Raw genomic sequence first — 12,859 nt, 5'->3', positions numbered from 1 at the left:
GGAAATCATCCCTTTCAAGAGTTGGCTTCAAAAAGCCTTGTTTCCTCCTCCTCTGGAACCTCGATTCTTCAAGCACATGACTAATTTCTGGTGCTCATGCATTTCCCCAAGTTTTTCTCCATCAATTCTCGAAATTTCCCGTTTTTCCGGTCATCAAAAACACCACCAATATAAATTTCCCTCTACGGTATGGTCTTATCCGCAGGCCAGAGATTTCAAAAGTGTAAATTAACCCTCGGAGATCGTTAAAACGGCTAAAACAGTAGGTACGTATATCAAATCCGGCTACTTATGTTTTTGAAACGATCCGGGCGCGGACCCTCCTTTTTCTAATTTCGCAGCATAAAGCAGTACTCTGAATATACAGCGAAACCTCCGGAAGAGCGTTAATTGTCCGGTTTTTTGATAAACGAGGCTCTAGGAGAAATTAACGGGAGCGCGGAATTTTTCTCGATGGTCATTAGGGTTTTTCGACGGTGGATTGACGGTGGCATAATTTTCTCTTGGGGCAGATCGCTTGAAGAGTGGCTGAAGGATCGGGCAACGGGAATTAACAGCGGGAACAGGTTCGGTTTTAGGCAGAGGGAGATTATCCGCTGAATTCGAATTTTTTCCTCCAAGATGATCCATGAATATCGTTGATTCATGATGAAAGAAACTCTTTTTTATCTGTTTTCGATATTCGAAAAAATATTTCTCTCAAACTTTCTATCAATGAATCTCGAAACTTCATCGAGCTCGTTGCAAATGTTCGTTCCTCACGAAGGTCATCTTTCGAGTCGTTTATCTTCCAAAAAAATCATCGTAGATCTGAATATGATACATGCTTTAAGAGAGAAACTCTTTTTGTGATAAATCTCAAAATTTCATCGCGCTTGGTTTAACCTTTCAGTCTTGAAGATTTTTCAACTGACCTCACCTTTTTGGGTATTTTTCGACGGTCAACTTTTGACACGCGTATCTCCCAGGAAAATCATCCTAGTTTTCAGTGTGATAAATATTCTAGAAGAGCGACTCTTTTTGTATTAAATCTCGAAATTTCATCGAGTTGGGTGCATCGGTTCGGTCTTGACAGTTTCCTAACTGACCCCATATTTTTGAAAGTTTTCCGAAAGTGATCTTTCGAGTCGTTTATCTTTCAGAAAAATCATCGTAGATCTGAATGTGATACATGCTTTAAGAGAGAAACTCTTTTTGTGATAAATCTCAAAATTTCATCGCGCTTGGTTCAACCTTTCAGTCTTGAAGATTTTTCAACTGACCTCACTTTTTTGGGTATTTTTCGACGGTCAACTTCCGACACGCGTATCTCCCAGAAAAATCATCCTTGTTTTCAGTGTGATACATATTCTAGAAGAGCGACTCTTTCAGTATAAAATCTCGAAATTTCATCAAGTTCGGTGCAACCGTTCGGTCTTGACAGTTTCCTAACTGACCCCATCTTTTTGGGAGTTTTCCGAAGATCACCTTTCGAGTCGCTTATCTTCCAGAAAAATCATCGTAGATCTGAATGTGTTACATGCTTTAAGAGAGAAACTCTTTTTGTGATAAATCTCAAAATTTCATCGCGCTTGGTTTAACCTTTCAGTCTTGACGATTTTTCAACTGACCCCACCTTTTTGGGTATTTTTCGACGGTCAACTTTTGACACGCGTATCTCCCAGAAAAATCATCCTAGTTTTGGGTGTGATACATATTCTAGAAGAGCGACTCTTTCAGTATAAAATCTCGAAATTTCATCAAGTTCGGTGCAACCGTTCGGTCTTGACAGTTTCCTAACTGACCCCATCTTTTTGGGAGTTTTCCGAAGATCACCTTTCGAGTCGCTTATCTTCCAGAAAAATCATCGTAGATCTGAATGTGATACATGCTTTGAGAGAGAAACTCTTTTTGGGAAAAATCTCAAAATTTCATCGCGCTTCGTTTAACCTTTCAGTCTTGAAGATTTTTCAACTGACCTCACCTTTTTGGGTATTTTTCGACGGTCAACTTTCGACACGCGTATCCCCCAGAAAAATCATCCTAGTTTTCAGTGTGATACATATTCTAGAAGAGCGACTCTTTGAGTATAAAATCTCGAAATTTCATCAAGTTCGGTGCAACCGTTCGGTCTTGACAGTTTCCTAACTGACCCCATCTTTTTGAGGGTTTTCCGGAGATCACCTTTCGAGTCGTTTATCTTCCAGAAAAATCATCGTAGATCTGAATGTGATATATGCTTTAAGAGAGAAACTCTTTTTGTGATAAATCTCAAAATTTCATCGCGCTTGGTTCAACCTTTCAGTCTTGAAGATTTTTCAACTGACCTCACCTTTTTGGGTATTTTTCGAGGGTCAACTTTTGACACGCGTATCTCCCAGAAAAATCATCCTAGTTTTGGGTGTGATACATATTCTAGAAAAGCGACTCTTTCAGTATAAAATCTCGAAATTTCATCAAATTCGGTGCAACCGTTCGGTCTTGACAGTTTTCTAACTGACCCCATCTTTTTGGGAGTTTTCCGGAGATCACCTTTCGAGTCGTTTATCTTCCAGAAAAATCATCGTAGATCTGAATGTGATACATGCTTTAAAAGAGAAATTCTTTTTGTGATAAATCTCAAAATTTCATCGCGATTGGTTTAACCTTTCAGTCTTGAAGATTTTTCAACTGACCTCACCTTTTTGGGTATTTTTCGAGGGTCAAATTTCGACACACGTATCCCCCAGAAAAATCATCCTAGTTTTGGGTGTGATACATATTCTAGAAGAGCGACTCTTTCAGTATAAAATCTCGAAATTTCATCAAGTTCGGTGCAACCGTTCGGTCTCGACAGTTTCCTAACTGACCCCATATTTTTGGGAGTTTTCCGAAGATCACCTTTCGAGTCGCTTATCTTCCAGAAAAATCATCGTAGATCTGAATGTGATACATGCTTTAAGAGAGAAACTCTTCTTGTGATAAATCTCAATATTTAGTCGAGTCTATAGTTCTCAAGATGCTGTCAGTGAGCGTCGAATTTGGAAAACCCTGTACTTGTGGTATGGAGGACTCCAAATCTTGGTGGATATTTTAAACAACTGCTCAGGAGGATGGAGAATTCCATAACAGCTTCCACAACAAATGGGCCGATAGATCTTGATGCATCACCTCTTAATGCCCGAAAATGAACGCTAACCGATCTTCCACCATTTAGCTAGACCTCCATTGTTTGTGCAGCCAAAACGTCTATCACCTATGTTGACACAACAACAACAATGGAACATCTGCAGATTCAGCGTACCCACCGTGTCACACGTACCATAAACATACCCCGAACGCATATACGGACCTATGGAAAAATATTAGTTGCGGTTCGTTCCAAATTCTGTTTACCCAAGAGATTTTCTCGCTTTACACCGATTGTTTCTTGGTTTGTGAACGTTCCTGAGCGTGTTATCCCTCTACGAACGCACTCGCTAAACACTACACCTTTGTGTTGTTCCAGAATTTAATGCCTGCTAAACTTTGAGTCAATAGAGGGTTCATTGAAGGGTGAAGATCTGACATGTACATAGTACCTACGTTGAGATAAAATCTCACGTTCGACATGGAGCAAATCTATTTCTGGAGAAATTATGAATTGTCCCACTAAATTACTGAACAGGAAATACCTTATTGGAGTAAAGAAAATGAACATCACTTCACAAATACTTTTGAATACTCTCATTAGGTTTAGTTAAAATTATTAGGAAACAACAAAGTGAACTAAAATTACTGTGAGACTTCTAACTGGACTTCAGGTGGAGATATCTTAACATTTTTAGCTGTTCAAAAGAATACCCCAAAGTGTTCGAACGAATATTCAATGAGAAAAAGTCCACCCTTTTAATTTATATCGTTTTTGCCGTACACTGAAATGGATCTTAGTTTAATATTCGAATGTAGGGTTCGAAGCAAAAACCTTTGGACGTCCAAAACACATTCTGGGGGTTGAAAAATGAAAGAGATGGCGTGTTGTTATCTGACCCATGCAGAATAGACAAGATGAGTTATGCGCAAAATGAGAATTAGTCAAATGATGATCTGATCTTGAAGAGCGCATGCTGATGTCAAGAAATGCTCTGCTTGTTGGGAGTGATATTATTGTTTACTACCAACTGATTAACCCGAAATGAATTCTATGCAAGTGAGGACAGAAATTAAGAAGAAATGAATAAAAGCTAACGAACCGAAACGAAAAAAAATTGAGAAATTAAATCGAAAAACTGCTGACTATCAAATATAATGAGGCAACCATGCGATTTCTCAAAAATAGTGGATTGTACTCAATTATTTGAAACTGTATTTGAAATGGTATAATATAATTTTGGCTTATTTATTATTTTCGCCATTGATACTTGTGTACACCTGAAATAATAGCAACATTTCTTTCTGTCAGTATTGCCACTAGTACCTTCCACTATCTTGCATTGAAGAATTTTGCTGCTTTTTCCTTTAACTGCCACTTTAGCAGCTACAGTTTCAGATTCAGATTCATCATTTTCACTCGCATTAGTCGAAGTCGCTTCAGTTTCACTGATCATTTTATATTTTCACTGAAACTTACGGTTCTCTCTGTTGCTTGTTAGTGAAGTCAGAACCGCAGCCAAATGGCTCAGCAGACGTTCTGTTTACTGGAAAGTCAATGCCACTTATGGTTATATAAGACTACCTTTGTAATAATCAAGAGTAGATGTATAAAGAAGTTGCAATGCTGTTCAAAGCCGATTAGAAGGTTGATGACGTAGAACGTGGCAAAGTTAGGTTCCATTGTCAGAACTGGGTCTGTTAGCAGTGGCGTATCGATAGAAAAAAGTAATAGGTAAAATTTTATAAAGAGTCTCATGGAAAGTATGCCCCTCAGAGTAGAATGCTTGGGATGAACTCTTGGTGGACCAACCAAGTACAAGCTTTACCAAGACTTTGAATTTTCTCTTAGTTCAACCTAGTATTCTCATATTGTCTATAATAATTTTTTTAAATCTTTATTCTTTCATCCTTTTCTGAAAAAAAAAAATCAAAAACATCACCTAAATATACTCTGATGTCAATGGTTGAGCAGTGTATATGCGTTGAAAATGAGCAAATTTTCAAGTCTGAATGAAAAAATATATATGATCACAATTTGACTCGATTTCAATTCAAGAAACTTCAACTTCAAATTTGCAGAAACTGACCATTAAAAATTACGGAGACCAGAAAAAATGATTATTCGAATGGGGTGCAAGACCAACATGAACCCAAATATCAGGACCTGAAAAAAATTCGCCTCTTCAAATACATCTTTTTCACCGTTATATCCTTCTCAACGAATTCTGGTTTAGTAATTAAAAAGCTCAAGAGATGCCAACTCACATCGGTGAAACGATAAGCAGGGGACCCACGGTATGTTTACGTTGGAATTCCCCAAAGACAGTACAAGATTGATTATGGGAGGCTTTGACACAAAACCACCAGGCCCATTCATAATAACACGGACAGTCATACAGAGCATAATACAAATCCGCATTCACGGTTCTAGTGTGCAAACACGGACGTATAACCTTTTTGATGTTGCGGTTGATGCAGTGAGAAATGCAAACATCGAGGACGGTTTTAGGGTATATAAGAGGGGATGAAGGGGGCATCGGTGCGGAAAGAACAACGTGAAAAATTGCACACACCCAGAAAAAAATTCAGTGAATTGTTTCACGAATTTATTGGCTTTTTTGACACCCAAATGCCAATATGAAAGAAACTAGGGATATAAACTCAATTCCGAAAAATCCTCATGAAAATGTGAGGTAGAAAAATGGACAAAGCGCTGACGTGGAAATAGAAGTTTTCGTGACCTTGTTCAGATTTATAAGAACAGTGATTTAGGTGACGAATTCAACTCTCAATTCCTGTTCACCAAAAATTGAGAACATACAAAGTATTCCTGAGGAAGAGCAGAAGAATGAAGAAAAAGAAAACGACGAGATGAGGTGCAGTGTCAAAAGAGAAAAATACAATAATACATAATAATATATAATAATAATACATTCTGAAAATCTCAATTTTAATGAAAGTTAACTCTACATTGACTTTATAACTTATTTTTATGTTCTCTCGGGAAGGTTTTGAACGAAACAAGACACATTAAATGGAAGAAAAATTCAGGATTTCACCGAATCTTATGTGAAAGAAGAGAAATGAACAATTTTCAAAATACTGAAATGCTTATAAGTGATTTAATACTTGGTTTTTCCACCCCTTGCGTTAATTACAGCTCGGCAACGACGGTTCATACTCAAAATGAGTGATCTTAAAATGTTCTGATCTAATCCTTCCCAGATTTCTCCGAGTTGGATTCCTTAGTCATTAAGAGTAGCTGGATGATTTTCTGAACTTCTCAGCCTTCTATTGAGGTCGTCCCAAACCTGCTCAATCGGATTGAGATCTGGACTTCTTGCTGGCCATTCCATTCGAGGGACTTTAACCTCTTCAAGGTACTCCTGAACGATGCGCGCACGATGGGGTCTGGCATTATCGTCCATAAAAATGAAATTTTCACCAATGTATGGGGCAAATGGCAGTACATGCTCTTCAAGAATGTTCCTTATATACTTATCAGCATTCATAGCTCCATTATCAACGACCACTAGGTCTGTGCGAGCAGTCAAAGATATTCCACCCCATACCATAATCGATCCTCCACCGAAACCAGTAGTATTCAGGAAATTGCACTGAGCATATCTTTCATGTGGACGTCTGTATACAAGGGAACGTCGATCACAATGGTAGAGGCAAAATCTAGACTCATCTGTGAACAGAACTCTTTCCCAATCGGCCTCTTCCCAATGGATATGCTCTCTCGCAAAATCCTAACGCGCCCTTCGATGGGCTGGGGTAAGAGCTGGGCATCTTGTCGCGACACGGGGCCTTAAATCATATTCTCTGAGGCGATTTCTTATTGTTTGCACCTCATGAGTTTTCTCAAGCTGAATTTGAAGGAGGCGAGCGGTTGCAAACCGTTGTCTCAACGAAGAAACTCTCAAGTAACGTTATTGAATGGCAGTTGTTACCCGTGGTCTACCCTGTCCTTGTCTTCGGACATTCATACCTGTCTCCCCGAATCGCTGCAACATTCTGGACACACTTGTATGGGAAACTCCAAACCTTTCTGCAATTCTTGTGTATGTCCACCCTTCTTCTCGCAAAACTACCGCTTGGGCACATTCCTCTTTGTCAAATTGCGTGTTTCGCGTTGCATAGCGATCGAGTGTAGAAAATCAAACGAAAGAAAAACTATTGATCACTAGAATTGATCGAGAACAACTGATTTTAAAATGAAGCCAATACATTCAAAATCTGATAATATCATCTTTTTTTATCCCTGCTGGGAAGAAACATCTATATTGAAGAAAACCGTTGAAAGTGGATAACATATGCATGCATAATTCTGATAAAAATAATTATCATTGAGAACACCTTCAGTTGTAGAATAAATTTGAGATTTCCATAATGTAGGTACGTTAATTTTTTTGCGCAGTGTATTTGGAAATCAGAAGTTAACGGTATATTTTGGCACCCTGACTTATCCCCGTCCTTCGATCACCAAAATGCTCTGCAAAACCAACCATAACAAACCAGATCGAAGACCATCCAAGTGTCAAACTCATTATCTAAGACAAGAGGAGCAAAGAATACGACTGGGCATCCAGAGCCACAACGGATCTCTCGCGACCAATACTAACATACGATATAAACAAGCTAATATGACAAAGTCCCTCTCATAAGTTTACCGGAGAACAATGGGGCTCAATTCCGGAGGAATACAAATGCTCAATCCATAATATTAAATCTGTCTCCCATTGTCTAATTGCGATGAACGGCGGTCCCCAGAGTTGTGGGCCTGTACCCCGTTTGGAGGCGGTGAATTATTCATGGTTATGTGGTCGGTACAGAGCCGAACAAGCAGGCTGTCTTGAGAAGACAGAACCTGCTGAATGGGTGTTCTCATCCTCCCAGAGAGTCTTGGAGCTGCTCCACTAAAAGCTGGTTTGTTAACAGCGAATGAACATTATTTTTGTGGTCGTTTCGAAGGTTAAAATTCTATGAGCAGGTTGAGAGAAAGATGTGGCCCTTTCCTGCAGTAGAGCATACAAATTAATAACCAAAATTACTAGGAAAATTACGAATTTCACCGTTTGAAGAATGATGGCCTGAGAAGAAGGTAATATCGATTGAAATTGAGGAGGAGAGAGGAGAACTCAGTATCTTCTGAAACTCTTTAGGTTTCAGAGACTGGGAGTGAAAACCCTGAAGAGTTTCAGAAGATACAAGAAGGTAATGTCAAAATTTTCAGATAGCCATCATAATGGAAAAATGCGAAGGTTTTGTGCGGAAGGGGTTTCATTTGGGTACTTAAATTCTTGCCACAGCCAGTTTTTGATACAACCATTCTTCTCAGGTGCTTCCTCCTCTGAAGGCAGTGCTAGGAAGCCATTAAGAAGGTTTGGTATGTTTTTAATGAGATCAATATATACTATTCAGATTCCGTCAGAATTTGATATTTTGGTTGCTTCCTTTTTTGTAGTTGCAGTTTGTGGTATACCACAGAAATGATCCAGATGAATTTCTTTTCTTGCATGCCATACTTATGTGGCATTTATGTCTCTGACTCAGAATCGCTTTCGACAAATAGCACATAGCATATTTTGCCCTAAGCATTTGGCCAACGAAAGCAGAAGGAACAAGTAATCATCAAATATTAGATGCACAAATTAGTTCTGGCCTTGACTGTTATCCATTACACCTTTTTTACTGAGTTGAATAAGTAAGATTCGAAAATTGAATGAAAGTTGGAAAAAAGTGATAGCCAGCGATGGGGAATACTTTCGATGATCTGTACATTCATTTTGTTCTGAAATAAATGCTTTTTGACGATTAGAAAAAAATTGACCAAGCGAAATTGAGATTAGATTCAGCAAGGAAAAATTTGTTTCGTGAAATATCCAGTCTTTCTATCGGAGTTAATGATGACGGACCTAAGTGTCCAACACAGTTCTTCCATCTCTGCCATCCACTGGAATTATTCAATTAACGAAAACTTAATTGGAATACAATTCAAGTTTCGGCACATTTGACGTTTTCGAGTAACGAACATTTTTAATGAAACCCCATCGACGTTTCCTGCTTCAAATGCAAATTTCCTCCCTCTTTTTTGGACAGGCAGTCATCATCTCCGCAAGACAGAATGCAAATCATCGGGAATACCTGGCGACTTGTCAGGATCCGAGTGTAAAATAGAAATTGCATTCGATATGAGGAAGCGGGCCTTCAAATGAAAGGGGCGCATATTTGGCATCAGTCAGAGCGCGCTTTGATATTGCCGTCATATAGATTTGACAGCTGTAGACGAGATGAGGTTAGGTGTTGTCTATCGTATGCAGAGACGGATTTTTCGAATAAGCAATCCACGAGGATTCGTTTATCACGTTATGAAGATTTTGTGGAGGTAATTGGCTTGGATATTTACATCTACATTTTGAATGCTTCTTGCTCGAGATCGTATGAGTATTTTCTTATGAGCTGCCTTTCCTAACAGATGTTGAGGCTGCATAAAGATCCTGGTGGAGTCTTATTTGGACAGAAATGACACAGAGTTTCATCCAAGTTGAATGGAATCTTATTGACCCAATAACAAATTTGCTTTATCTTTTATTATCCTGATGTTGAAGATCGTCAGAGATTGAGAATTGTAGACTGTAGTAACGACAACTTGAATGCAAACAATCACTCTCAAGGTCTCAAGTTAATGCCTTAAATGATATACTGATGGTTCAGAAACTACCACAGGTGTTGGAGCTGGAATATGCAGGGCAATCACCAAATGTACAGGGTGGGCAAATTTCGATGTTTTAGCACTACCACTTTTAAACCAGTGGAGATAGACAAAATCTGATACCCCATTCTCGTTCTCTTTTTCTGAGGAACTAACAAGAGTAGTAGTCATTTTTGGCCACCTTCTTTTGTTTTCGAGCTATAAGCGAAAAGTGGCAAAATGGCGATTTCGAAATAAATTTATATCTCCGCTAATACTGATGATAGAGCTCTGAAATTAAAACAATATACAGGCACTTTTTTAAGTGAAATCCAGTGGCGTGCTTGCGTTTTTAGCAGGATTTTTAATTACGAAGCTATGACCCAAAGTTGGGTTTTTTTTTAATGGGAACACTAGATTTCTGTGCAATTTTTTGAAAGCTTAATTTTTACTGATTTCAAAAATATATAACATCATATGATTTGTATCAATATAAATAATAGAAAATGGTCAAAAACCTTTTTTCTCAATATTTCTATGGTTTCAACTTTTGACGAGCACAAAAAAATAGAGCTTCCTATAACAAGAGCAGTCTCCTTCCGGCAATGTCATTCTTTCTATGCTTTTTACCAATTTTCACAAAATTTGAATCTTGGAGAAATTGAGTAAGAAGCATAGAAATGAAAGGACTAATATAGAAGGAAACTGTGTTATTCATAAGATGCTACATTTTTCTATTCTCATCATTAGTAGAAACCGTAGCAATATTGAGATAAAAGGTTTTTTACCATTTTCTATAATTTATATTGATACAAACCATATGATGTTATATATTTTTGAAACAAGTAAAAATTAAGCTTTCAAAAAATTGCACAAAAATCTAGTGTTCAAATTCAAAAAAACATAACTTTGGGTCATAGCTTCGTAATTAAAAATCCTGCTGAAAAGGCAAGCACGCCACTGGATTCTGCTTCAAAAAGTGCCTGTATAATGTTTCAATTTCAGAGCTCTATCATCAGTATTAGCGGAGATAAAAATTTATTTCGGAATCACCATTTTTCCAATTTTCGCTTATAACTCGAAAACAAAAGAAGGTGGCCAGAAATGACTACTACTCTTGTTAGTTTCTCAGAACAAGAGAACGAGAATGGGGTATCAGATTTTGTCTATCTCCTCTGGTTTAAAAGCTGTAGTGCTAAAACATCGAAATTTGCCCACCCTGTACACTATCGTTAGGCTGCTGCTCGAGTGTTTTTCAGGCAGCAATACTGACAATCAAAAAATTGTGGTCATAAATCTGGAAAGTAGGTAGCTATCCAGGATGTGACATAGTGATCCATTTTGATTGTCAAGCTGCTATCAAAGAACTGAACTCCTATGTCATCGACATCGACTCAAAGCTGATATGGGAGTACCGAGGGAAACTCCATGAAATAGACAAGAAGAACAAGGTCTCTTTGGTCTAGGTTCCTGATCATTCTGGAAGCAAAGGAGACGAGGAGGCCAAAACACTCGCCAGGAAGGGAACACAAGTCACTTACTGGCCCAGAGCCTTTCTGTGGTATAGAAAAAATGCACCTAGAGGAAAATAAGAAACCAAAAGAGAAACCCTCTGGAGCAATCTTCCAGGAATGGATCATTCCAAAGACTGCAAGATCCAAGAAGTATTTGGATCTAGCAAGAATAAGTTAAGCCTCCACAGGACATTGTCGCCTTAGAAAGCATACCATGAAAATGGGGTTATCAGAAATTGACGATTGTAGATTCTGTGGGGCAAAGTAGGAAACTCTTGTTCCTTTGGTTTTAGAATGTCTTACCATTGCAAGCCTGCATAAGGAATGTCTTGGACGGGAACATTATTGGAGGAATGAGGACTTAGCCTTCGTAAAGCCCTCTCAGATACTAGAGTTCAATGGGCGAAGTTGTGAGAGGAGCTCTGATGGGTGGCACAATAGATCTTAAGGTCGCAGTGACATGTAACCCCTTAACAAACTATAAACTACCTTTGATTTCATAGTCTCTTCTCACGACAAATCTGCAAATTTATGTTCGAGAACAGCAGCCCATCAATGCACCTTCCACTTTTCTCAATTTCCCCATGATTCATTATTATCCGGGTGGCAGCAGTCATATATTAGGATCGCCCGTCGAAATACTAATAGTCCAGATCTGCGAGCCGCCGGAGGCTGGGATGGAATGTCGGCACAAAGACTCCCATTGACAAACTCCAATACTAGTCCCGAGATATTGAATTTTTCTCGCGATATTTCCGCAGGCATGTTCGGCATCCTCGGACCGTCACAGATGAGGAATCGCTGTCAAACGGTCACCTTTATCCTTGGGGATTGTTGGCGGTACCGGGCGTCCGCTGCTCAGCCGCAGCATCTGGATTTTCGAAATTAATAATATCCGCTGAGAATTTATTCTAGGGGTAGCGTCGGATGCGTGTCGGATTGTTGTGGGTATAGGAATCCGATCGGACTGTAGAAATTGGGAATATTTCCTATATCTTTTGAATGCCCAAATAATAATACCAATTTATTGAATATTAGTATGCTTGTATAGTGGTGCGCACGAGATCAACGAGACAAGAATTTACTAAAGTCTTGTGAAAGTTTCGTACTCTCGTACTCTGGTCTTTGATAACGTTTTGCGGAATATTTAAATCTAATAATTATAATAAGAAGGATAAATTAAGATGCTTACCACCCGACGATATGAATATCAATAAGAGTTACGATGGCCAATTTGCCATCATCAAGGCCCCAAATGGAGTACGCTCCACCGAAGAAAAGCAGATGTTGACCATGGTTTTGGCCTCATTTGGCCTCATCAGAGCAACATAGCATTTTTCCACGGTGGAGAATGTTTGGAATTGATGGAACTTTATTTAATATTGGCATGTTCTACTGGGTATTATGTACCCAGACCGCCACCCAAAATGAAACGGTGTCCGATTAAATCCCCTCCAGATAGAAACCATTGTATTCATTGTATTCATTGTCTCCCTGTTAATAGGCGTGATCATTTTTTATTAATAATTATAATGTTTACTCTAGGTAATCTAACCGG

This window comes from Coccinella septempunctata, chromosome 1 (genome assembly GCF_907165205.1).
Source record: "Coccinella septempunctata chromosome 1, icCocSept1.1, whole genome shotgun sequence".
Lineage (NCBI taxonomy): Eukaryota > Metazoa > Arthropoda > Insecta > Coleoptera > Coccinellidae > Coccinella > Coccinella septempunctata.
This window is presented reverse-complemented; position numbering follows the sequence as displayed.